The sequence below is a fragment of the Camellia sinensis genome, chromosome 1 (assembly GCF_055761805.1).
Source record: "Camellia sinensis isolate YWXY chromosome 1, ASM5576180v1, whole genome shotgun sequence".
In the NCBI taxonomy this organism is placed as follows: Eukaryota; Viridiplantae; Streptophyta; class Magnoliopsida; order Ericales; family Theaceae; genus Camellia; species Camellia sinensis.
The window spans coordinates 170,938,871-170,966,154 of record NC_138961.1 but is presented as its reverse complement, the minus strand read 5'-3'; positions in this window follow the sequence as shown (position 1 = coordinate 170,966,154).

The following is a 27,284-nucleotide window of genomic DNA, read 5'->3' as shown; positions in this document are numbered from 1 at the left end:
TAGAATAGCTTTGTCTTCCAAGTCCTCCAGATGGTATGCCCCTTTTCCTGCAAGGTCAGTCATCATGTATGGCCCTTCCCAATTCGCACCTAATTTTGTTTCGTTGGGCACTAATGTGTTGCCCATCACTTTCCTCAGGACCCAGTCTCCAACTTTGAATAAGCGCGAATGTAGCATTTTGTTGTATTTTTTGGAGAGCTCTTGTTGGTAGACCACAATGTGGATTAGTGCCCTTTCTCTCCTGTCATGCCCCAGATTTACGAGGTCCGACCCACATGAGTAAACCACCCAACAATAGACGAGAACTAACAACACTCATGCAGATGTATATAGTATAGGCACACAATACATGTGTTATTCCAATTTTATACATTCTTAGATAAAACATCTAAGTCGAATGGATGCTTTGTAACTAAAACATACAAAGATGTTACAATCAAATTAAAATGCCCAAAGGCTTACATCATATACAAAGGGTGTAACGCTTACAAGAATGGCACATGGCTAACAGTAACATAAATGGCCCAAAGCCGATAAATAAAGGAACCGCCCTATGCAGTTTCAAATACAACTTCACTCTCTTAGTCCACATCCGCATAAGCATACTTGAATAACATTTTCAGCCACGTAGGGTGAGCATAAACCCAGTAGGAAATATTTTGAAAACTAAATATGCTCAACTAGTGCAAATGATCATGAATGCAATACATACATATATAATATGCCCAAATGCATTCTCAAATCCACTTGCTTTCTTAATAAAAACTCTTTCTTCCTAGTCTTCAAAACCTTCCGTTTATTCAAAACGTTTTCTGAATTCAATACATTAGTTTGATATAAAGTCCATTTCCACAAGTCAATCCAGGTATCTGAATACCAACTAGCAATTTCATTGCCAATTCCAATACGAATACATCGTTAACCAACAGTAATTACATTGCTAAGATTGTTTTAAAATCATTTCTTTCCAAAACCAAAATGATAATAAATAAAATAGGTAAATCTTCAAAACCAATACAACCTTTCATAGAAATTTCATCAGTGGGAAACTGTTAAATGAGACCCATGTAAACGTAGGCTATATAAGCACTACCATTGCCATTTTATGCAAATTTCGTCCGCGGGATCGACACCTATGTATACATGCGGTTTTCGGGACTTTCACCCTAGACACACAGGCCAACTTAATTGATGTAGCAACAACCTTTTTCCAAATTCACCATTTTATTTATCCTTTCCAAATAGCACAACACATGTGGTTCAAAATATTATTTTTCCAAAACAATGCAAATATTACAAAACATAATGCGAGAATTTCCAAAAAAATCCTTTTCCAAAACATACAGTTTAAATTTTCAAAATTCATTACATGCTCTATGATATGCATGATTTATAAATAGCCCAGTTTGTCTAATTCGAATGCAATTTCTACAATAATCATAGTTATCCTTCACTAATAGCCCAAAATAGATATCTCTAAACAGATAAATAAATTCCATTAAAGATACACTTTTTCAAAATCTCAAATATGAGTGATAATACATATCCAACTCCACCATCATCATTAATCTTCATTTCAATTTCAAATTACTCAGCATTTATTCCATTCCTCTTTACAATCTCAACAATTACATTTTAGGGTACAACCCCCATTCTTTTTTTGAAAATTCATTTCAATGCAAGAAATAGCTCATTTTAACATATATCAACTCCAATTTCATAATCACAACCTTTTTCAAGAAAACATTTGGAAACCCCTCTTTTACATTTTGATTTAATAATTCAACAATTTCCCAAAAAGATCAACATGTTAGTGTTTCTCCAAATTAGAGATTTTTACTTTTAAAAACTCATTTATATTTTATTGTAAATGGAAAATAAACTTTTTGTAGCTAAACCATAGCTCAACAATCCCATTTGAAACAAACCCTCACTTACAAAACAAATTTTCAAAAATCAATCCAAGAACAATGAAATCTATATATTTAAAATACACCACAAATACACTACTGAACTTATATTGAGTTTAAGAAATAGATCCTACCTCTTGAAACAAGAAGGAAACAAGTCTAAAAAATCACCGACGGTGAAACGATGACCCGTTAAGAGTAAATGGAAGCCCTCGTCGTGCTCTATATTTTGGTATATGAAACTAGGGGTCAAAGATGTGTAGAAATAGATGAAATCAAGGATAAAAAGCTTGAGAAAGAAAAAATGGCGGAAGGAGAGAGAGAAAGGAGTGAAAAGTAATGAGGTTTGACCCAAAAAGTAACTTTTAAAGACCTGATTCTGTGCAGTACGCTCGATCGTTGAAAGTTGCGCTCGAGCGCACTATGCTCACAACACAAATTCACAAATTTCAAATAGATATAACTCTCTCGTCCGGACTCCATTTAGGGTTGTTCTCATGTCCAAATTGAAGCCCCGAAAGTGATCTTTCCAATGATTCTAGCCTTATATCAAGATTCAAAGTGTGGAGAGAGAAACTGATAAAGGAGTGAAGACTGCTCAATAACAACTATTCGAATTTGGAGTTTTGAATTCAATCACACCCAACCACTATGGTAACACCTCAACCAAGACTCAAATATCGACTAAGAAGGTTTCTAATCAAGATAATGAAAGAGTAAAATATAATTCCATTATAACAGGGAGTACATAGTGCTACAACCTTTCCTCGGCAAGGTCCAGCTCCAAAGCAATGACTTCACTATTCAGATCTGGCTCAAAGTTTTCTGAGCGAATGGTTCTCATGCCAATTTCCAATGGTATGATGGCCTCCATGCTGTAAGCCAAGGCAAAAGGAGTTTCTTTGGCAGAGCGCCTTGGAGTAGTTCGGTATGCCTACAGCACTTTAAGGAGTTTCTCAGTCCATCTTCCTTTAGCCTTCTCAAGTCACTTCTTCAGTCCATCCAAAATAGTCTTGTTTGAAGCTTTAGGTTGCCCATTTGACTGAGGGTAGGTCAGTGTAGAATTGTAGAATTCGATCTTCAACTCCTTGTAAAATCCTCTAAATAGTTTCCCATCAAATTGTGTGCAGTTATCCGAGATGAGAGCCTTTGGGACACCAAATCGAGTAATGACATTCCGCCAGACAAACTTCTTCATGTCTTTTTCCTTGATGGTCACTAATGGCTCGGCTTCCACCCATTTGGTGAAGTAGTCAGTAGCTGCAATGAAAAACATGCAATTGCCTAGAGCTGTCAAAAAAGGTCCCACAATATCTAGTCTCCAAAGGGCAAATGACCAAGGACTCGTCAAAGGGAGCAACTTTCTGGTCAGTTGGTGAATCTGGTGTGCAAATTTTTGGCATTTTTCACATTTTCTCACATATTTTTGTGCGTTGGCCTGTGTGCACGGCCACCAATACCCTTGTGAAATTACTCGCTATGCCAGAGATCTTCCCCCAATGTGACTGCCACACATGCCCTCATGGATTTCAAAGAGAAAATATTTGACTTTGCTCGGGTGAACACATTTTAAATATGGCCTCGTGAAGGACTTCTTGTATAAGGCACCCAATAGAGATAGCCAAAACTGCTCTGACTTGGCCCTTATCTTGTTGGCCTCCTTCTCCTCGATAGGCAAGATTCGATATTTGAGGAAGATTATCAGAGGGTCTATCCAAGATGGCCCTAACTCGGTATAGAGGACTTTGACCTCCTCAGGTTCTTCAGTGCCGGGTCACAGCAAAAATTCAATCATCAAGGGGTTGGTAAAAGTGTTTTTCATGGAAGCTAATCCGGCTAACTCATCCGTTTGGTTATTCTCTTGGCGGCCGATTTTTCTCCATTTGCGGTAAACTTTTTGATCTTTGCATGTACCTGTAGACACCCCATTTTTGACCACCTTCAAGACTTGGACGCGACTGATGGTTTTGAAAGATGCGTAGGGCAAAGGTTCAATTTCTTCGGCAAGGAGAGAGAGTCAAATCTCAACTTCATACCCCCTTTTGGACCAAAACAATCTTGATCAAAATATTTTAGACCTTGAAACCCTCTCTTTCAAAAACGTTTTTGAAATAAAGTTTCTACGATGTCCCGACGCTCGCATTTTGTTAAATGTCGCGCTTTTCGGTAAACTGACCGAGGACAAAGTGGAAATGAATGAAGGAGAGATGAACACTTTGGAAAAATATTTCAAAACACCTTGTTTAGGGGTTTGGAGTTGAAGAAAAGGGGAGAGGAGAGAAGAAAACAAGGTTGGGAGAAGTTCGGCATGGATCCGGGTAGGACCGAATCTGCGCGGCTTCACGGAAACTAGCATAACTTTTTCCACAGGAGGAATTTTAATGCAAGGTTTACACCATTGGAAAGATAGCTTCCGGGGCTTCAATTTGGACACTTTAATGGCCACCATTGGACTTCCCAATCACTGGCCGGCCACCTTTCTTTCCGGAAGAACCATTTTTTGTTCTGAAAAGTAGCAGGCCGGCCAGAAAATCTAGCAGGCCGGCCACCTATTTGGTGAATGGCCTTTTTTGCCCTTTTGAGCTGGCCGGCCATGATCCTTGTCCCAAGTGCATTCCAGCCATGTATTTTGTTTTGAACTTCACCCATGTCCGAGGGTTTGGCCTTTTGGGGGGGAAACTTGAATTTGAAATTTCCTCCCTTTTCGCCACTCCTTTGCCTATAAAACCAGCCCCTCCCCTTTAGTTTTATAGGTTACAAAATTTTCTTTAAGGCTCTTGCATTATATATCTCTCTCTCTCTATTCCAAGCTCCAAAACCCCAAGTTTCCTACACCATTTCTACAGTACCTCATAGCAAAAAGCCTCCATACTCCATTCCAGACCTTTGAAGGCCATTTCCAGAGCTTAAGAGTCCCCAAACTTGGTCCAAAGGCTGTCAAAGATTGGTTCTTCATGGGTAAGTCTTCTTTTCCTCTTTTCTTGCTTTATTTTGATCTATATTCTAGCCCCTTGTGCTCGCATATTTGGGCTCCGACCCTAACTGAAAATAGTCTTATTTTAAGCTCTATTTCATTTTTTGATTAAGGGCTTCTCCCTGTTTGAGGCTTCTTTTTTACACTTTGTGTTAAAAACCTCTTTTAGGCTTCTTTCTTGCATAGTATTTTAGGCCTATTTGTAAACTATTTCGAGCTTTGATATAAACTGTGAGTTGCCTTATTTTGAGCCCCTCTTCAACTTTGTTGAAGGACTCTTCACTGTTTGGGACTTCCCTCTATCACTTGCCTCTTTATCCCTCTTTTGGCCCCTTTGTTTGCATGTTTTTTTAGCTCCTTGTGCTTGTATTTTTGGGCTCCGACCCAAACTGTAAAAAGTCATATTTTGACCCCCTCTTCATGTTTGATCAAGGGTCCTTTGTTGTTTGAGGCTCCCTTTTTGTTCTTTGTGTTTAAACCTTCTTTTAGGCCTATTTTTGCATAGTGTTTTAAGCTTACTTGTGCACTGTTTTGGACTTGGTCATAAACTATAAAGTACATTATTTTGAGCCCCTCTTTAACTTTGTTGAAGGGATCTTCTTTGTTTGGGGCCAGATTCTGTCCCTTTGTGTTTAATCTCTATTTTAGGCCTTTTCTTGCATGATAGATTAGCCCTATTTGCATTCATTTTTGGGACTTGTTATAAACTGGAAATATGCATGTTTTAGGACTGTCTTGCTTCTGTCTTCATACTTCATGATCAAATAATACATTTTTTGTATAGCTATAGGCCAATGCATATGCCTAGTTTTGTGTTTCGGGTTCATTCCATGCATCGGGTGCCATGTTTCCATGTTTCGGGGCTATTTTGCAATATATTTCAGTACTGAAATTTGCATGTTTGCATACCATGTTTCATGCCTTCCCATGCCTTGTTAGTGTTGCATGCTATGTCTTGGGTTCGGTCCTCGGTTTGCGTGCATGTGTGCATGCGTTTCGAGTGTCTCATTTTTCATCTCATGGCTACTAATGTGAGTGTGGCTGAGGTCCACTCATGTTGGTGTAAGTCCATTGTGCATTGAGTATGCCATTTCATTTTATAGCATTGCGTATGCTAGGTTGTATGTTAGAGCATTGCGTATGCCTTGTTACATCGTGCATTGTGTATGCCATCTCATAGCATTGTGCATGCTAGGTTGTATATTAGTTGCATTCGTGCATGTCATGCATATTGCATTGTGCTTGGGATAGGAGTTAGCCCGAGCACGGGAAACGAGGGACGTTTCGTACTTCGAGTGACGGAACGTGTCTCAATTCCCAATCACCGACACTCCGTATTATCCATGATGGAGTTTAGGTTTTGTTGTGTTTATATGTGCATTCATTTCATATTGAGTCGTGCAATTCGACTCCTCGGCCATCATGCATCGATATGCGTGATTGGTGGCACGAGGACCGAGGACTACACTCCCTGAAGAGTAGTCATGCATACATATGTGAAAATACTTTGCCATGCCCCTTTGTTGCTCTCTGTTGCAATAAATCAGAAATCGACAGCCTTCCGGAGCTTGGCACGCATTCCAAGAACAATTACAAACAGAGACAAACCGGGGCATCGCGAGGGATTCTCCGCACAAGGCAACCCGAGCATGCATCATTCATCATCCGGAGCAGATTTGAGGCAGTCCCTGGCTTGCATGCCAATTTATTGCTTTCCTAATTTAATTTATTAATTAATTAGGATTTTGTACATATTTGGACTGTAACTATTAATTTGGGACTGTATATTATTTATTCGAACCCTCCGAGTGAGGGCACAACTGTAATAAGTGTGCGTGTGTGTGCTGTATGTCTTCCAACCCCACGTCTTTCTCCCTTTTATTTACCCGCTTATGATGGTTAGATTAGGGCATGTTTCAATTAGCATACAGTATGATAGCATGTTTGCATTCATTCATCTGTTTTGCATGCACCGGGCTCGGCGCATCATACTAATTGCATTGTATTTTCAATTCCAAGTTGAATACATGTTAACTGTAGCACTTCATATGCCATGTTTAGAATAGTCGAGCCTGCTATAGTTGCATTTTTTGCATGTGTTGCATTAGGCATTTCCGTATAATTAGGATCATGCATGAATTTCTAATTAGCTTCTGTTTTGGCTTGGAGTACTCGGTAAGTTTTATGCTTTAGCAACCTTGCATGCGTGTGAGTGACTGCCATGAATAGCATGCTTACCATGAGGCTATATTCTTATGTGATATAACTGCCTGAATGCCTGTGGGTGAAGGTTGGGTTATTTGAATTGGAACAATTCATCAAATGTGTGTTTAAAGCCCACTAGATAGTGGCAAAATCATGTTTTCTAAGCCCACCCGAGGGTGGCAAATCCACATCTTAGCCTACTTGCGGGTAGCACCATCAAACCATTTTCAAAATAAACAAACATGAAATGTTTTGTTCCAATTCAAACGATCCAGTCTATACTTGTATGCTGTGCGCATCACATAGTAAATCTAGGCTAATAACCGGAATAAGAACGCATAAAGTTTTCAAAACTAGATATCATGGTTAGTAGAGGCCGATCTTTGATCGGGCGAGCGGGGGTGCTCACGAAGTGACCTTCCCCAATCGTACCCAAGTTCCCGAGCCGAGGCAACTTTGGTAATGACGGACACGTGGCCTTAGGCAAACGAGTCAGGGTTTCTTAAATTTTCCCAAAATAAAATATTTAGGTGGCGACTCTGTATCTGGCAAAGCAGTCCATGTTTGGCACTTCCTTCAAAAAAAATCTATTTTCTCAAAACGATTTGTCGGATTTGGACTCTTTGGTTCAGATTTAGAACCGTGACAATTTGAGAGTCCGAACTGTAGTGACCCCAAATGAACAGAACGGGACCTCATCCCTCCCAGGCGTTCGGGGACGTCTACAGTTTCTGGCGACTCTGCTGGGGAGTTAGAGAACTTGACTCGAACTCATGATATCTGTTTTTTACTACACTTGTGTGTTTCTTTGCATTGCATTTGCATTGGTGCGCCTAAGACACCGTGTTTGCCATCTGCTATTCCTGAACGGTTTGCCGGAGGCTTGTCTTGTCAAGGCATGACCATAAGGCTGACCGGTTATGGGCCCTGCCAGTATGGGAACACAAACCCCGGTTTTACCGGGGCACCCTTTTTGACCATTCGACCTAGTGCATATTCGGAATCCATAGTGACCATTCCAAACTAGGACAGGTTGTTTACCCGATATAGGTTGTTTGAAACCGCTGCGTGCGTAGTGAAACCCTAGCTCTTGACAAAATAGGACAGGGAAACCCTACCCCAACATAGGGTTGTTTTGGCTCTCACTTGCTTGTTATGTGCTTTTAGAGTGCGTCTCTACAGGAATGCATGTATCAGTTTGCAAGTCTAGGTATCAGGTCTACGGGCATCAAAATCTGAAGAATCAGTTTTACCCGAGGGTATCAGATTTGAGGTAGAATTTTGGGGGCAGAATTCAGTAGAGGGCACAGTCATCCTACTATTCTCGTATCTGTTTTGGTGAAGTTATGCTCTGATGCTGCATGTTTTCTCTTTTGCTAGGTAGTCTGGGAACCATAGCTTTAGAAGGCTCCGATATCCTCGAGGTTCATCGAACTTGTACTAATAGACTTTGTCAGGTCAGAGATTCAGTTCAAGGGCAATCAGTGTTCCTTTGCCAGAGGCAGGGTAAAAGGGCCAGTCAGGCACAAATCACCAGTTCAGCAGTTACCAGATCAGTGGCCTTTATCCACCCCACCAGTGAACAGTCAGGTTGCGGTCTCAGTTTCTACTGCAGGGATAGATACCAGTCAGTTAGATGGATCAGCAGAACACATCAGGGATGGAGTCAATGATGCGCCAGATGCAAGAAAGTATGAAACTCATGCAACAAGATGCTGTCCGCCAAGCTGAATTCGCCAAACAGCAAGCTGCGGTCATGGCCCAACAGGTAGAGCTAATCACCAGATTGCAACAGCAAAACGGAGCATCTGCTTCGCATCAAGCTCCCCCCCCCACCAGTAGATCCAATACCCGGGGAGACGCCAAATGTCCAAGAAGGTACGGACATTCCGACAGGGCCGGCTCTGCCCCCAATCTTACCCCAGCTGTCTAAAGCACCAATCAACCCATCGGACTCTCCCTTTGAGTTCGAGGTAGACCATACAACGTTGAAGTTGAGCAAGCTTGAAAAGTTGTTCAAGAAATCCCAGGGGGTAAAGTCCATCCCGGACATTGAGGACAGGTACACCGACGCAGCTGTGACACTGCCGGACAGGTTCAAGATGCCACACATCGACCGTTTTGATGGATCAGGAGATCCCATGGTCCACCTGAGTTTGTTTTCAGATGTTCTGCGCCCGATGGGCTTGACAAGATTACAGAAGCTTTCCCTTTTTGGCAGGACCCTGTCGGGTATTACGGCCATCTGGTACGCCAAATTGGAGGATTCAGTGAAACGAAGCTGGGAGGAGATGGCCGAGGCCTTCGTCGCACAATATTCATACAATACCCAAATCGAGATTACGACCTGTGATCTTGAGACGACGAGACAGGAGACTAAGGAGAGCTTCTCAGAATTCGTGGCCCGCTGGAGGGCCAAAGCCTCATTGATGACCATTAGGCCAATGGATAAGAATCAAATACGGATGGTTGTGCGCAACCTCCAGCCCAAACTAATGCAGAAAATGATCGTGCTCCCCTTCCCTTCCTTTTCAGATTTGCATGAGATGGGAGTATAGATCGAGGATGCTATGAAGCAGGGCCTCATTGACCAGGAGAAGGAGCAGCCTAGGAGGGCGTTTACCCGCAGTTTGAATGCGACCACCAGTGGTGATGCAGCTGCAAGATCTTCTGAAGTGGGCATGGTCACCATCACCACATCAAAAAAAGCTACCCCATTCACCGGTGCGTCCGGAAGTAGCTCACAGACGGCCAAATATCCACCCCGAGTCAAGAGGGTTTTCACCCCACTTTATATGCCTTTGTCAAAGGCTCTAGAGGCCTTAATCCGGAAAGGACATCTGAAACCATTGGAACAACGGCCTTTACCTGATCCTCTCCCTTCAAAGCATGACCATACTAGGTACTGTGCCTACCATCAACAAACCGGTCATGACACTGACATTTGCTTTCGTCTGCGCCATGATGTACAAGATCTGTTTGACAACAGGGTCATCCTCGCACCAGTCCAGCAAAGTCTATCGACACTCGACCAGTGAACCTGTGGGGGATAATGTGATATGATCGAGGGATGAACCACCTGTGGGCGGCATTCAGTTTATTTCAGATATGGTGTATGGCATGCACTGTTTTGAGCATTTGCCAATGCTAGCTTTTGTGCTTTCTGACTTGGGTATTGGGACAGTCTTGTTGTTTTGTTTTGAGTCTGTCTTTTTGTTTTGAGTCAGTCTCTTTTTGTTTTGGGTCTGTCATTGTTGTATCGAGTCAGTCCTGTTGTATAGGAGTCGGGTGATTCCGGGGGGTGTTACCTTGGGCGTCACCATTTTGTTTTGTGTTTATCTTTTTCATTTTGTTTTGAGTCTGTTTCTGCCAGGGAACCAGTTGTGCCGATAGATTTTGAATGAAACAGCAGTGATTTTCACGCTCTCGTATTTGCTTCTGCCTTGTGCCAGTTATGCCGGAAGTTCTGAATGAGATGGCAGTATTTGACTAAGAACTCTGCCTTTTCTGTGCCTTGAAGTCATTATAATAACCTGGGTTTTTCAAAACTTTTTGAACGTTGCGATGAAAACAAAGAGGGAGGAATTCCTCGGGATTTGCAAAACTTTGATCAAACTGAGAGAAAGAGAGGCGTGCTAAGCCCTTAATGAATGAAATCATGCTTGTTAGTGTGAGTACTGAGAAGGACCCTATCTTTGATCCAGATTGGTTCCACACTATCTTCGGCGCGAGCGATTTGTCGCTTTCTTAAAAACTTTCAAAAACAATATGTTTTGCGCAGTCCTGTGAAGACTTGTGTGGAATCGCTCTTGAGATTATACAGCCTAGGATCGCTCTCAGCCTCAAGATTCAATCCATTTGTTTTTGAACCTTGGACCCATTCAGAACGTTCAATGGTCAACCGCCATGTAAGGCCTGTGTGGCCAGATTTGAAGCAGCCCTCGAACAAGAGGCACCCAAAGTCAGGTCAAGAAGATTAGATCTCATCAGAAGAAGCTTGCAAAGCTAGAACAGCAGCCATTCTCCTGGATTCAGATAATTTCAGGATCTCAAAACCATTTGGCATGGACTTGTTATACTTTTACCCTTTGAGAGGCTCGCTAGGCCAAAAACCCAGAAGGGCGACCCAGGCAAAAAAAATATATATATATATACAAAAAAAATGCAAAAAATATACAAAAGAAAAGAATGAAAAAAGAATATCAAAAAAAAGAAAGAAAAAAATTGAGAAAAAGAAAAAAGAAGAACAAAGCTCGGAAGGTCGAAAACCCGCGACGGGCACCTTAGCAAAAGTTAGAGCCTAAAAAGTGAAGGTTAAATACCCGAGTGTACCTGAACCCCGAACTACGTGAGGCTTGATTCCCATCTTTGGGATACGTAGGCAACTTCATTCTGAAGTCCAGCCGTAAAACACTTCGAATTCGATTGTGTCCATGCGATGATTTTGGTCATCTTTGTCTTCTCTGTATCTGAGAGTCTGGTTGTGTTCGTCGCTCTGAGGACTGACTACAATGCGCTGCGGTGCTATCCAAACAAGGGGCAACTTTCCGTTGCCATTCAAAACGCCGCAGTGTCATTTCAAACAAGGGGCAACTTTCCATTGCCATGCAGTGTCCTTCAGACAAGGGGCAATTTTCCATTGCTATGGGTCCGAGGTTGTGTATCTCAAGAGTAGGTTCTGTGCTCGTTGAGCAGTGGTCGTTTGCAAAAATAGTTTTTGAGAATTTTTACTGAGGTTGACTAATCTTCTCGAAAAGTACTCCATTTTTCAAAACTGGACCATTTCTTGGACCCAAAAAAGGAAAACTCTTAGTGCTCATAGCCTAACTTGCATGATTTTAAATCAGAAAATCGAACAAGCGCGTTAATCTAACTCTCATGTTGGTCAAAACTGTTTTAGTAGAAAGCAAAAAACAAAAAATGGTCAAAATGATGAACTAGGGGCACAGTTGAGTCAGGTGTTCTGTCTTTTCCCCTTTGTCAAAATACTTGCCAGAAAGGGCACTCTACTTGTCGGAAAGGGCACCGTATTCACCAGAAAAGGGCACAACAAAGGGCAGAAAGCTCTCACATCCTCCAAGCAACGAGGTATCAAGCAAAGTGCGAAGCACGAACTAGAATGGGGCAAGATATTCCACTCCATCATCTGGACAGATCTTATCACGTCCAAACTCCCCAGCAAAGCATCATCAACTGATGTTGGCTGCAGATTTGCTACACACCAAGTTGTAGCGCAACCTTTCCGTGGGAGGAATTGACTAGCTGTGAGCGGAAGAAAGAGAATCTAGCAGAATGCTAGGGGCACGAGCCCACAATTTGCTGTTTATCCATCAACCACCCAGGGGAGGGATGAAAAATGAGAGATTGAAGAATAAAGAGATGTGCGATGAGAGGAAAAGTGAGAAGAGGGCTTTTTCAGAAAAACAGAGCTTGAGGGCCGAGTGATGTGAGAACCACAAATGAGAAAGGGTGGGAAACATTACCCGGTGAAACAGGCTCCCTGTGCACGTCTGAGTGTCGTGTCTTTTTGTTTTATCTCGATTCTTGTTTTGAGTCGTTTCGAGTGTTACTCGATGCGTCTAGGTTGTGTGCCTTTTATTTCCTTGTTGAGTCGTTTTGCTGTGTTCAGTCGTAGGCTCAATACTTGGTCGAAAACTCATCTCTCAATTTCAAAAATAAAATCGTTTTGTGCTCCGAGTGCCGTGCCGTTCTCCACATTTATACAAAACAGAATTTGTTCTTTCATAAAATCGCAGGATTCAACCCAGGTCATGTGAGAATAGTAGAACCAGGACCTATCTGAAGCTATACATGGTTCCGGACTGCAAAGCAAAAGCAAAAGAGGAAAATGTCGGGTATCTGAGTTTGTTTCAACTTCAGTAAGTTCTAGGACTACATTCCGTGTGTACCTCTTTAGGTCTGGCCAATGCTCCGAAGTATGAATGTACCTTTACCTCAAGCTCAAGATCAAGTCTACTTCAAGCCAGAATAGGCAATCAGAAGTGCTCTCCTTGAGGACCGTTTCGTGCCAGGGACATCTTGGCCGTGTTTGCAATGAGTTCCTAAGAGACCAGCTGCGACGGTGGAAACTAGAGTTCGAATGGCTGATGCCTAGAACATAAAGGTTCGGGATTTCTGGGACTAAAGTTTGGTTTAAATACCCAGGGGTGTATCCCCGGCTTGAAATCTGTATGGAAGCCCCATAGGCTGAGATAGCGTGTATGCACCTCCATTCTAGATACTGAACCAACCTAGTCTGTCACCCCGTTGGAGAATAGGGAAAGATGTGAATGTGTTCAGGAAGAAAAGTGGCATCCCAAGTGTTCTACGTGAAGGACCCTTGTTAGCATTTCAGAGCCTTTGTACTGTAAGTTGAAGGTAAGTGTTCGAAGAGCACGAGGGGAGATCCCCGTCAGAGTAGAGCGGTTCATCGCCACTCACCTCATGAGGTGCTTTCTAAAGCGCCGCTTTGTCCATTTATTGCTTTCCTTAAGCATCATGCATTGTACCTATCAAGTTTCTTCCTCAATCACGCACGATATTGTATGTACGGTTCGTTCAAAGAAGTTCCGTTTTAAGATCATTTATTTAGTGTATCAATCACACTTCATTTATTTAGTGTATCAATCACACTTCATTCATCTAGTCTATCAATCACACATTTCACTTTTAGTGTATCAATCACACTCTGTTCACATAGTGCATCTATCACACTTTGTGTTAGCTTTTAGTGTATCAATCACACTCTGTTCACATAGTGCATCTATCACACTTCGTGTTCACATTTAGTGTATCAATCACACTCTGTTCACATAGTGGATCTATCACACTTTGTGTTCGCTTTTAGTATATCCATCATACTTGTTCAATAAGTGCATCTATCACACTTTGTGTTCACTTTTAGTGTATCAATCACACTCTATTCACATAGTGCATCTATCACACTTCGTATTCACATTTAGTGTATCAATCACACTCTGTTCACATAGTGCATCTATCACACTTTGTGTTCACTTTTAGTGTATCAATCACACTCTGTTCACATAGTGTATTTATCACACTTTGTGTTCACATTTAGTATATCAATCATACTTTGTTCACTAAGTGCATCTATCACACTTTGTGTTCATTTTTAGTGTATCAATCACACTCTGTTCACATAGTGCATCTATCACACTTTGTGTTCGCTTTTAGTGTATCAATCACACTCTGTTCATATAGTGCATCTATCACACTTTGTGTTCGCTTTTAGTGTATCAATCACACTCTGTTCACATAGTGCATCTATCACACTTTGTGTTCGCTTTTAGTATATCCATCATACTTGTTCACTAAGTGCATCTATCACACTTTGTGTTCCCTTTTAGTATATCCATCATACTTGTTCACTAAGTGCATCTATCACACTTCGTGTTCACATTTAGTATATCAATCATACTTTGTTCACTAAGTGCATCTGTCACAATTTGTGTTCACCTTTAGTGTATCCATCACACTTTGCTCACTTCACTCTTTGTATATCAATTACACTTTGCTCAAATAGTGTATCTATCACACACTCGCTTTGCCCACTTTGTGTATCAATTACACACGCTCACACTATGCCTACTTTGTGTATCAATCACATGCGTTCGCTCTGTGTATCAATCACACACTCCCGCTTTGTGTATCTATCATACTTGTTCACTTAGTGCATCTATCACACTTTGTGCTCACCTTTTTGTGTATCAATCACACGCGTTCGCACTGTGTATCAATCACACACTCCCACTTTGTGTATCTATCATACTTGTTCACGTAGTGCATCTATCACACTTTGTGCTCACCTTTTTGTGTATCAATCACACGTGTTCGCACTGTGTATCAATCACACACTCCCACTTTGTGTATCTATCATACTTGTTCACGTAGTGCATCTATCACACTTTGTGCTCACCTTTTTGTGTATCAATCACACGCGTTCGCATTGTGTATCAATCACACACTCCTGCTTTGTGTATCTATCATACTTGTTCACTTAGTGCATCTATCACACTTTGTGCTCACCTTTTTGTGTATCAATCACACGCGTTCGCACTGTGTATCAATCACACACTCTCGCTTTGTGTATCTATCATACTTGTTCACTTAATGCATCTATCACACTTTGTGCTCACCTTTTTGTGTATCAATCACATGTTCGCTCTGTGTATCTATCACACATTCACACTGTATTCGCAGTGAGAATTCCATAATTTTCTTACATCCTTTCTGCACGAGGTGTAGTTTGGCTCGAGTTTAGTTGCTTGCCTAGCATTTGCTTAAAATGTTGCATTTATTTCGCATAATTGCTTCATTACAGCTCTCTTTGCATGATCATGAGTGATGTCCGGCTTCGCGTAGCGTATAAGTCCAATTATCAAACCGGCTTCGCGTAGCGTATAAGTCCAATCCTCAAAATATTTCTGCATATCATTTTGCATCCTGCCCCTGAACTACGCTGGTTTGATTCCTTGCAAAGAGGTACGTAGGCAGCCTGCGAGCGCAACCATTTATTTGTCTGTACTTTGTTTGTTTGTCCAAAGTCTTCGGCCTTGTCAAAAATGGGTCGTCTCTAGGCTTTGACATTCACTCCCGTCACTTCTTGACTTCCGAGTTCTGTCAAAGAGGGGCAACTGTAGACACCCCATTTTTGACCGCCTTTAAGACTTGGACGCGACTGATGGTTTTGAAAGATGCGCAGGGCAAAGGTTCAATTTCTTCGGCAAGGAGAGAGAGTCAAATCTCAACTTCATACCCCTTTTTGGACCAAAACAATCTTGATCAAAATATTTTAGACCTTGAAACTCTCTCTTTCAAAAACGTTTTTGAAATAAAGTTTCTACGATATCCCGACGCTCGCATTTTGTTAAATGTCGCGCTTTTCGGTAAACCGAGCGAGAACAAAGTGGAAATGAATGAAGGAGAGATGAACTCTTTTGAAAAATCTTTCAAAACACCTTGTTTAGGAGTTTGGAGTTGAAGAAAAGAGGAGAGGAGAGAAGAAAAAAAGGTTGGGAGAAGTTCGGCATGGATCCGGGTAGAACCGAATCTGCGCAGCTTCACGGAAACTAGCATAACTTTTTTCACAGGAGGCATTTTAATGCAAGGTTTGCTCCATTGGAAAGCTAACTTCTGGGGCTTCGATTTGGATACTTGAATGGTCACCATTGGACTTCCCAATCACTGGCCGGCCACCTTTCTTTCCGGAAGAACCATTTTTTGTTCTGAAAAGTAGCAGGCCGGCCAGAAAATCTAGCATGCCGGCCACCTATTTGGTGAATGGCCTTTCTTGCCCTTTTGAGCTGGCCGGCCATGATCCTTGTCCCAAGTGCATTCCAGCCATGTATTTTGTTTTGCATTTCACCCATGTCCGAGGGTTTGGCCTTTTGGGGGGGAAACTTGAATTTGAAATTTCCCCCCTTTTCTCCACTCCTTTGCCTATAAAACCAGCCCCTCCCCTTTAGTTTTAAAGGTTACAAAATTTTCTTTAAGGTTCTTGCATTATATCTCTCTCTCTCTCTCGATTCCAAGCTCCAAAACCCCAAGTTTCCTATACCATTTCTACACTACCTCATAGCACAAAGCCTCCATACTCCATTCCAGACCTTTGAAGGCCATTTCCAGAGCTTAAGAGTCTCCAAACTTGGTCCAAAGACTGTCAAAGATTGGTTCTTCAAGGGTAAGTCTTCTTTTCCTCTTTTCTTGCTTTATTTTGATCTATATTCTAGCCCCTTGTGCTCGCATATTTGGTCCCCGACCCTAACTGAAAATAGTCTTATTTTAAGCTCTGTTTCATGTTTGATTAAGGGCTTCTCCCTGTTTGAGGCTTCTTTTTTATACTTTGTGTTAAAAACCTCTTTTAGGCCTCTTTCTTGCATAGTATTTTAGGCATATTTGTAAACTGTTTTGAGCTTTGATATAAACTGTGAGTTGCCTTATTTTGAGCCCCTCTTCAACTTTGTTGAAGGGATCTTCACTGTTTGGGACTTCCCTCTATCACTTGCCTCTTTATCCCTCTTTTGGCCCCTTTGTTTGCATGTTTTTTTAGCTCCTTGTTCTTGTATTTTTGGGCTCCGACCTGAACTGTAAAAAGTCATATTTTGACCCCCTCTTCATGTTTGATCAAGGGTCCTTTGTTTTTTGAGGCTCCCTTTTTGCTCTTTGTGTTTAAACCTTCTTTTAGGCCTATTTTTGCATAGTGTTTTAAGCTTACTTGTGCACTGTTTTGGACTTGGTCATAAACTATAAAGTGCATTATTTTGAGCCCCTCTTCAACTTTGTTGAAGGGCTCTTCTTTTTTTGGGCCAGATGTTGTCCCTTTATGTTTAATCTCTATTTTAGGCCTTTTCTTGCATGATAGATTAGGCCTATTTGCATTCGTTTTTGGGACTTGTTATAAACTGGAAATATGCATGATTTGGGACTGTCTTGCTTCTGTCTTCATACTTCATGATCAAATAATGCATGTTTTGTATAGCTATAGGCCAATGCATATGCCTAGTTTTGTGTTTCGGGTTCATTCCATGCATCGGGTGCCATGTTTCCATGTTTCTGGGCTGTTTTGCATCATATTTCAGCACTGAAATTTGCATGTTTGCATACCATGTTTCATGCCTTGCCATGCCTTGTTAGTGTTGCATGCTTGCCTTGGGTTCGGTCCTCGGTTTGCGTGCATGTGTGCACACGTTTCGAGTGTCTCATTTTTCATCTCATGGCTACTAATGTGAGTGTGGCTGAGGTCCACTCATGTTAGTGTAAGTCCATTGTGCATTGAGTATGCCATTTCACTTTATAGCATTGCGTATGCTAGGTTGTATGTTAGAGCATTGCGTATGCCTTGTTACATCGTGCATTGTGTATGCCATCTCATAGTATTGTGCATGCTAGGTTGTATATTAGTTGCATTCATGCATGTCATGCATATTGCATTGTGCTTGGGATAGGAGTTAGCCCGAGCACGGGAAACGAGGGACGTTTCGTATTTCGACTAACGGAACGTGTCTCAATTCCCAGTCACCGACACTCCGTATTATCCATGATGGAGTTTAGGTTTTGTTGTGTTTATATGTGCATTCATTTCATATTGAGTCGTGCAATTCGACTCCTCGGCCATCATGCATCGATATGCGTGATTGGTGGCACGAGAACCGAGGACTACACTCCCTGAAGAGTAATCATGCATACATATGTGAAAATACTTTGCCATGCCCCTTTGTTGCTCTCTGTTGCAACAAATCAGAAATCGACAGCCTTCCGGAGCTTGGCACGCATTCCAAGAACAATTGCAAACAGAGGTAAACCGGGGCATCGCGAGGGATTCTCCGCACAAGGCAACCTGAGCATGCATCATTCATCATCCGGAGCAGATTTGAGGCAATCCCTGGCTTGCATGCCAATTTATTGCTTTCCTAATTTAATTTGTTAATTAATTAGGGTTTTGTACATATTTGGACTGTAACTATTAATTTGGGACTGTATATTATTTATTCGGACCCTCCGAGTGAGGGCACAACTGTAATAAGTGTGCGTGTGTGTGATGTATGTCTTCCAACCCCACGTCTTTCTCCCTTTTACTTACCCACTTATGATGGTTAGATTAGGGCATGTTTCAATTAGCATACAGTATGATAGCATGTTTGCATTCATTCATCTGTTTTGCATGCACCGGGCTCGGCGCATCATACTAACTGCATTGTATTTTCAATTCCAAGTTGAATACATGTTAGCTGTAGCACTTCATATGCCATGTTTAGAATAGCCGAGCCTGCTATAGTTGCATTTTTTGTATGTGTTGCATTAGGCATTTTCGTATAATTAGGATCATGCATGGATTTCTAATTAGCTTCTGTTTTGGCTTGGAGTACTCGATAAGTTTTATGCTTTAGCAACCTTGCATGCGTGTGAGTGACTGCCATGAATAGCATGCTTACCATGAGGCTATGTTCTTATGTGATATAACTGCCTGAATGCCTGTGGGTGAAGGTTGGGTTATTTGAATTGGAACAATTCATCAAATGTGTGTTTAAAGCCCACTAGATAGTGGCAAAATCATGTTTTCTAAGCCCACCCGAGGGTGGCAAATCCACATCTTAGCCTACGTGCAGGTAGCACCATCAAAACATTTTCAAAATAAACAAACATGAAATGTTTTGTTCCAACCCGGAATAAGAACGCATAAAGTTTTCAAAACTAGATATCATGGTTAGTAGAGGCCGATCTTTGATCGGGTGAGCGGGGGTGCTCATGAAGTGACCTTCCCCAATCGTACCCAAGTTCCCGAGCCGAGGCAACTTTGGTAATAACGGACACGTGGCCTTAGGCAAACGAGTTAGGGTTTCCTAAATTTTCCCAAAATAAAATATTTAGGTGGCGACTCTGTATCTGGCAAAGCAGTCCATGTTTGGCACTTCTTTCAAAAAAAATCTGTTTTCTCAAAACGATTTGCCGGATTTGGACTCTTTGGTTCAGATTTAGAATCGTGACAATTTGAGAGTCCGAACTATAGTGACCCCAAATGAACAGAACGGGACCTCATCCCTCCCGGGGCGTTCAGGGACGTCTACAGTTTCTGGCGACTCTGCTGGGGAGGTAGAGAACTTGACTCGAACTCATGATATCTATTTTTTACTACACTTGTGTGTTTCTTTGCATTGCATTTGCATTGGTGCGCCTAGGACACCGTGTTTTCCATCTGCTATTCCTGAACGGTTTGTCGGAGGCTTGTCTTGTCAAGGCATGACCATAAGGTTGACCGGTTATGGGCTCTGCCAGTATGGGAACACAAACCCCAGTTTTACCGAGGCACCCTTTTTGACCATTCGACCTAGTGCATATTCGGAATCCATAGTGACCATTCCAAACTAGGACAGGTTGCTTACCCGATATAGGTTGTTTGAAACCGTTGCGTGCATAGTGAAACCCTAGCTCTTGACAAAATAGGACAGGAAAACCCTACCCCAACATAGGGTTGTTTTGGCTCTCACTTGCTTGTTATGTGCTTTTAGAGTGCGTCTCTACAGGAATGCATGTACCAGTTTGCAAGTCTAGGTATCAGGTCTGCGGGCATCAGAATCTGAAGAATCAGTTTTACCCAAGGGCATCAGATTTGAGGTAGAATTTTGGGGGCAGAATTCAGTAGAGGGCACAATCATCCTACTATGCTCGTATCTGTTTTGGTGAAGTTATGCTGAGATGCTGCATGTTTTCTCTTTTGCTAGGTATTCTGGGAACCATAGCTTTAGAAGGCTCCGATATCCCCCGAGGTTCATCGAACTTGTGCTGATAGACTTTGTCAGGTCAGAGATTCAGTTCAAGGGCAATCAGTGTTCCTTTGCCAGAGGCAGGGTAAAAGGGCCAGTCAGGCACAAATCACCAGTTCAGCAGTTACCAGATCAGTGGCCCTTATCCACCCCACCAGTGAACAGTCAAGCTAAGGTCTTAGTTTCTACTGCAGGGATAGATACCAGTCAGTTAGATGGATCAGCAGAACACATCAGGGATGGAGGCAATGATGCGCCAGATGCAAGAAAGTATGAAACTCATGCAGCAAGATGCTGTCCGCTAAACTGAATTCGCCAAACAGCAAACTGCGGTCATGGCCCAACAGGTAGAGCTAATCACCAGATTGCAATAGCAAAACGGAGCATCTGCTTCGCATCAAGCTCCCCCCCCCCACCAGTAGATCCAATACCCGGGGAGACGCCAAATGTCTAAGAAGGTACGGACATTCCGACAGGGCCGGCTCCGCCCCCAATCTTACCCCAGCTGTCTAAAGCACCAATCAACCCATCGGACTCTCCCTTTGAGTTCGAGGTAGACCATACAGCGTTGAAGTTGAGCAAGCTTGAAAAGTTGTTCAAGAAATTCCAGGGGGTAAAGTCCATTCCGGACATTGAGGACGGGTACACCGACGCAGCTATGACACTGCCAGACAGGTTCAAGATGCCTCACATCGACCGTTTTGACGGGTCAGGAGATCCCATGGTCCACCTGAGTTTGTTTTTAGATGTTCTGCACCCGATGGGCTTGACATGATTACAGAAGCTTTCCCTTTTTGGCAGGACCCTATCGGGTATTGCGGCCATCTGGTACGCCAAATTGGAGGATTTAGTGAAACGAAGCTGGGAGGAGATGGCCGAGGTCTTCGTCGCACAACATTCGTACAATTCCCAAATCGAGATTACGACCTGTGATCTTGAGACGACGAGACAGGAGCCTAAGGAGAGCTTCTCAGAATTCGTGGCCCGCTGGAGGGCCAAAGCCTCATTGATGACCATTAGGCCAACGGATAAGGATCAAATACGGATGGTTGTGCGCAACCTCCAGCCCAAACTAATGCAGAAAATGATCGTGCTCCCCTTCCCTACCTTTTCAGATTTGCATGAGATGGGAGTACAGATCGAGGATGCTATGAAGCAGGGCCTCATTGACCAGGAGAAGAAGCAGCCCAGGAGGGCGTTTACCCGCAGTTCGAATGCGACCACCAGTGGTGATGCAACTGCAAGATCTTCTGGAGTGGGCATGGTCACCATCACCACATCAAAGAAAGCTACCCCATTCACCGGTGCGTCCGGAAGTAGCTCACAGAATGCCAAATATCCACCCCGAGTCAAGAGGGTTTTCACCCCACTTTATATGCCTTTGTCAAAGGCTTTAGAGGCCTTAATCCGGAAAGGACATCTGAAACCATTGGAACAACGGCCTTTACCTGATCCTCTCCCTCCAAAGCATGACCATACTAGGTACTGTGCGTACCATCAACAAACCGGTCATGACACTGACAGTTGCTTTCGTCTGTGCCATGATGTACAAGATCTGTTTGACAACAGGGTCATCCCCGCGCCAGTCCAGCAAAGTCTATCGGCACTCGACCAGTGAACCTGTGGGGGATAATGTGATGTGATCGAGGGATGAACCACCTGCGGGCGGCGTTCAGTTTATTTCAGATATGGTGTATGGCATGCACTGTTTTGAGCATTTGCCAATGCTAGCTTTTGTGCTTTCTGACTTGGGTATTGGGACAGTCTTGTTGTTTTGTTTTGAGTCTGTCTTTTTGTTTTAAGTCAGTCTCTTTTTGTTTTGGGTCTGTCATTGTTGTATCGAGTCAGTCCTGTTGTATAGGAGTCGGGTGATTCCGGGGGGTGTTACCTCGGGCGTCACCATTTTGTTTTGTGTTTATCTTTTTCGTTTTGTTTTGAGTCTGTTTCTGCCAGGGAACCAGTTGTGCCGACAAATTTTGAATGAAACAGCAGTGATTTTTACGCTCTCGTATTTGCTTCTGCCTTGTGCCAGTTATGCCGGAAGTTCTGAATGAGATGGCAGTATTTGACTAAGAACTCTGCCTTTTCTGTGCCTTGAAGTCATTGTAATAACCTGGGTTTTTCAAAACTTTTTGAACGTTGCGATGAAAACAAAGAGGGAGGAATTCCTTGGGATTTGCAAAACTTTGATCAAACTGAGAGAAAGAGAGGCGCGCTAAGCCCTTAATGAATGAAATCATGCTTGTTAGTGTGAGTACAGAGAAGGACCCTATCTTTGATCCAGATTGGTTCCACACTATCTTCGGCGCGAGCGATTTGTCACTTTCTTAAAAACTTTCAAAAACAATATGTTTTGCGCAGTCCTGTGAAGACTTGTGTGGAATCGCTCTTGAGATTGTGCAGCCTAGGATCGCTCTTAGCCTCAAGATTCAATCCATTTGTTTTCGAACCTTGGACCCATTCAGAACGTTCAATGGTCAACCGCAATGTAAGGCTTGTGTGGCCAGATTTGAAGCAGCCCTCGAACAAGAGGCACCCAAAGTCAGGTCAAGAAGATTAGATCTCATCAGAAAAAGCTTGCGAAGCTAGAACAGCAGCCATTCTCCTAGATTCAAATAATTTCAGGATCTCAAAACCATTTGGCATGGACTTGTTATACTTTTACCCTTTGAGAGGCTCGTTGGGCCGAAAACCCAGAAGGGCGACCCAGGCAAAATATATATATATATATACAAAAAAAATGCAAAAAATATACAAAAGAAAAGAATGAAAAAAGAATATCAAAAAAAAGAAAGAAAAAAATTGAGAAAAAGAAAAAAGAAGAACAAAGCTCGCAAGGTCGAAAACCCGCAACGGGCGCCTTGGCCAAAATTAGAGCCTAAAAAGTGAAGGTTAAATACCCGAGTGTACCTTAACCCTGAACTACGTGAGGCTTGATTCCCATCTTTGGGATACGTAGGCAACTTCATTCTGAAGTCCAGCCGTAAAACACTTCAAATTCGATTGTGTCCATGCGATGGTTTTGATCATCTTTGTCTTCTCTGTATCTGAGAGTCTGGTTGTGTTCGTCACTCTGAGGACTGACTACAATGCGCTGCGGTGCTATCCAAACAAGGGGCAACTTTCCGTTGCCATTCAAAACGCCGCAGTGTCATTTCAAACAAGGGGCAACTTTCCGTTGCCATACAGTGTCCTTCAGACAAGGGGCAATTTTCCATTGCTATGGGTCCGAGGTTGTGCATCTCAAGAGTAGGTTTCGTGCTCATTGAGCAGTGGTCGTTTGCAAAAATAGTTTTTGAGAATTTTTACTGAGGTTGACTAATCTTCTCGAAAAGTACTCCATTTTTCAAAACTGGACCATTTCTTGGACCCAAAAAAGGAAAACTCTCAGTGCTCATAGCCTAACTTGCATGATTTTAAATCAGAAAATCGAACAAGCGCGTTAATCTAACTCTCATGTTGGTCAAAACTGTTTTAGTAGAAAGCAAAAAACAAAAAATGGTCAAAATGATGAACTAGGGGCACAGTTGAGTCAGGTGTTCTGTCTTTTCCCCTTTTTCAAAATACTTGCCAGAAAGGGCACTCTACTTGTCGGAAAGGGCACCGTATTCACCAGAAAAAGGGCACAACAAAGGGCAGAAAGCTCTCACATCCTCCAAGCAACGAGGTATCAAGCAAAGTGCGAAGCACGAACTAGAATGGGGCAAGATATTCCACTCCATCATCTGGACAGATCTTATCACGTCCAAACTCCCCAACAAAGCATCATCAACTGATGTTGGCTACAGATTTACTACACACCCAGTTGTAGCGCAACCTTTCCATGGGAGGAATTGACTAGCTGTGAGCAGAAGAAAGAGAATCTAGTAGAATGCTAGGGGCACGAGCCCACAATTTGCTGTTTATCCATTAACCACCCAGGGGAGGGATGGAAAATGAGAGATTGAAAAATAAAGAGATGTGCGATGAGAGGAAAAGTGAGAAGAGGGCTTTTTCAGAAAAACAGAGCTTGAGGGCCGAGTGATGTGAGAACCACAAATGAGAAAGGGTGGGAAACATTACCTGGTGAAACAGGCTCCCTGTGCACGTCTGAGTGTCGTGTCTTTTTGTTTTATCTCGATTCTTGTTTTGAGTCGTTTCGAGTGTTACTCGATGCGTCTAGGTTGTGTGCCTTTTATTTCCTTGTTGAGTCATTTTGCTGTGTTCAGTCGTAGGCTCAATACTTGGTCGAAAACTCATCTCTCAATTTCAAAAATAAAATCGTTTTGTGCTCCGAGTGCCGTGCCGTTCTCCACATTTATACAAAACAGAATTTGTTCTTTCATAAAATCGCAGGATTCTACCCAGGTCATGTGAGAACAGTAGAACCAAGACCTATCTGAAGCTATACTTGGTTCCGGACTGCAAAGCAAAAGCACAAGAGGAAAGTGTCGGGTATCTAAGTTTGTTTCAACTTCAGTAAGTTCCAGGACTACATTCCGTGTGTACCTCTTCAGGTCTGGCCAATGCTCCGAAGTATGAATGTACCTTTACCTCAAGCTCAAGATCAAGTCTGCTTCAAGCCAGAATAGGCAATCAGAAGTGCTCTCCTTGAGGACCGTTTCGTGCCAGGGACATCTTGGCCGTGTTTGCAATGAGTTCCTAAGAGACCAGCTGCGACGGTGGAAACTAGAGTTCGAATGGCTGATGCCTAGAACATAAAGGTTCGGGATTTCTGGGACTAAAGTCTGGTTTAAATACCCAGGGGTGTATCCCCGGCTTGAAATCTGTATGGAAGCCCCATAGGTTGAGATACCGTGTATGTACCTCAATTTTGGATACTGAACCAACCTAGTCTGTCACCCCGTTGGAGAATAGGGAAAGTTGTGAATATGGTCAGGAAGAAAAGTGGCATCCGAAGTGTTCTACGTGAAGGACCCTTGTTAGCATTTCAGAGCCTTTGTACTGTAAGTTGAAGGTAAGTGTTCGAAGAGCACGAGGGGAGATCCCCGTAAGAGTAGAGCGGTTCATCGCCACTCACCTCATGAGGTGCTTTCTAAAGCGCCGCTTTGTCCATTTATTGCTTTCCTTAAGCATCATGCATTGTAATGCATTGTACCTATCAAGTTTCTTCCTCAATCACGCACGATATTGTATGTACGGTTCGTTCAAAGAAGTTCCGTTTTAAGATCATTTATATAGTGTATCAATCACACTTCATTTATTTAGTGTATCAATCTCACTTCATTCATCTAGTGTATCAATCACACTTTTCACTTTTAGTGTATCAATCACACTCTATTCACATAGTGCATCTATTACACTTTGTGTTCGCTTTTAGTGTATCAATCACACTCTGTTCACATAGTGCATCTATCACACTTTGTGTTCACTTTTAGTGTATCAATCACACTCTGTTCACATAGTGCATCTATCACACTTCGTGTTCACATTTAGTGTATCAATCACACTTTGTTCACATAGTGCATCTATCACACTTTGTGTTCGCTTTTAGTATATCCATCAAACTTGTTCACTAAGTGTATCTATCACACTTTGTGTTTACTTTTAGTGTATCAATCACACTCTGTTCACATAGTGCATCTATCACACTTCGTGTTCACATTTAGTGTATCAATCACACTCTGTTCACATAGTGCATCTATCACACTTTGTGTTCACTTTTAGTGTATCAATCACACTCTGTTCACATAGTGTATCTATCACACTTTGTGTTCGCTTTTAGTGTATCAATCACACTCTGTTCACATAGTGCATCTATTACACTTTGTGTTCGCTTTTAGTGTATCAATCACACTCTATTCACATAGTGCATCTATCACACTTTGTGTTCGCTTTTAGTATATCCATCATACTTGTTCACATAGTGCATCTATCACACTTTGTGTTCCCTTTTAGTATGTCCATCATACTTGTTCACTAAGTGCATCTATCACACTTCGTGTTCACATTTAGTATATCAATCATACTTTGTTCAGTAAGTGCATCTGTCACACATTGTGTTCACCTTTAGTGGATCCATCACACTTTACTCACTTCACTCTTTGTATATCAATTACACTTTGTTCAAATAGTGTATCTATCACACACTTGCTTTGCCCACTTTGTGTATCAATCACACACGCTCACACTATGCCTACTTTGTGTATCAATCACACGCGTTCGCTCTGTGTATCAATCACACACTCCCGCTTTGTGTATCTATCATACTTGTTCACTTAGTGCATCTATCACACTTTGTGCTCACCTTTTTGTGTATCAATCACACGCGTTCGCACTGTGTATCAATCACACACTCCCGCTTTGTGTATCTATCATACTTGTTCACTTAGTGCATCTATCACACTTTGTGCTCACCTTTTTGTGTATCAATCACACGCGTTCGCACTGTGTATCAATCACACACTCCCGCTTTGTGTATCTGTCATACTTGTTCACTTAGTGCATCTATCACACTTTGTGCTCACCTTTTTGTGTATCAATCACACGTGTTCGCACTGTGTATCAATCACACACTCTCGCTTTGTGTATCTATCATACTTGTTCACTTAATGCATCTATCACACTTTGTGCTCACCTTTTGTGTATCAATCACATGTTCGCTCTGTGTATCTATCACACATTCACACTGTATTCGCAGTGAGAATTCCATAATTTTCTTACATCCTTTCTGCACGAGGTGTAGTTTGGCTCGAGTTTAGTTGCTTGCCTAGCATTCGCTTAAAATGTTGCATTTATTTCGCATAATTGCTTCATTACAGCTCTCTTTGCATGATCATGAGTGATGTCCGGCTTCGCGTAGCGTATAAGTCCAATTATCAAACCGGCTTCGCGTAGCGTATAAGTCTAATCTTCAAAATATTTCTGCATATCATTTTGCATCTTGCCCCTGAACTACGCTGGTTTGATTCCTTG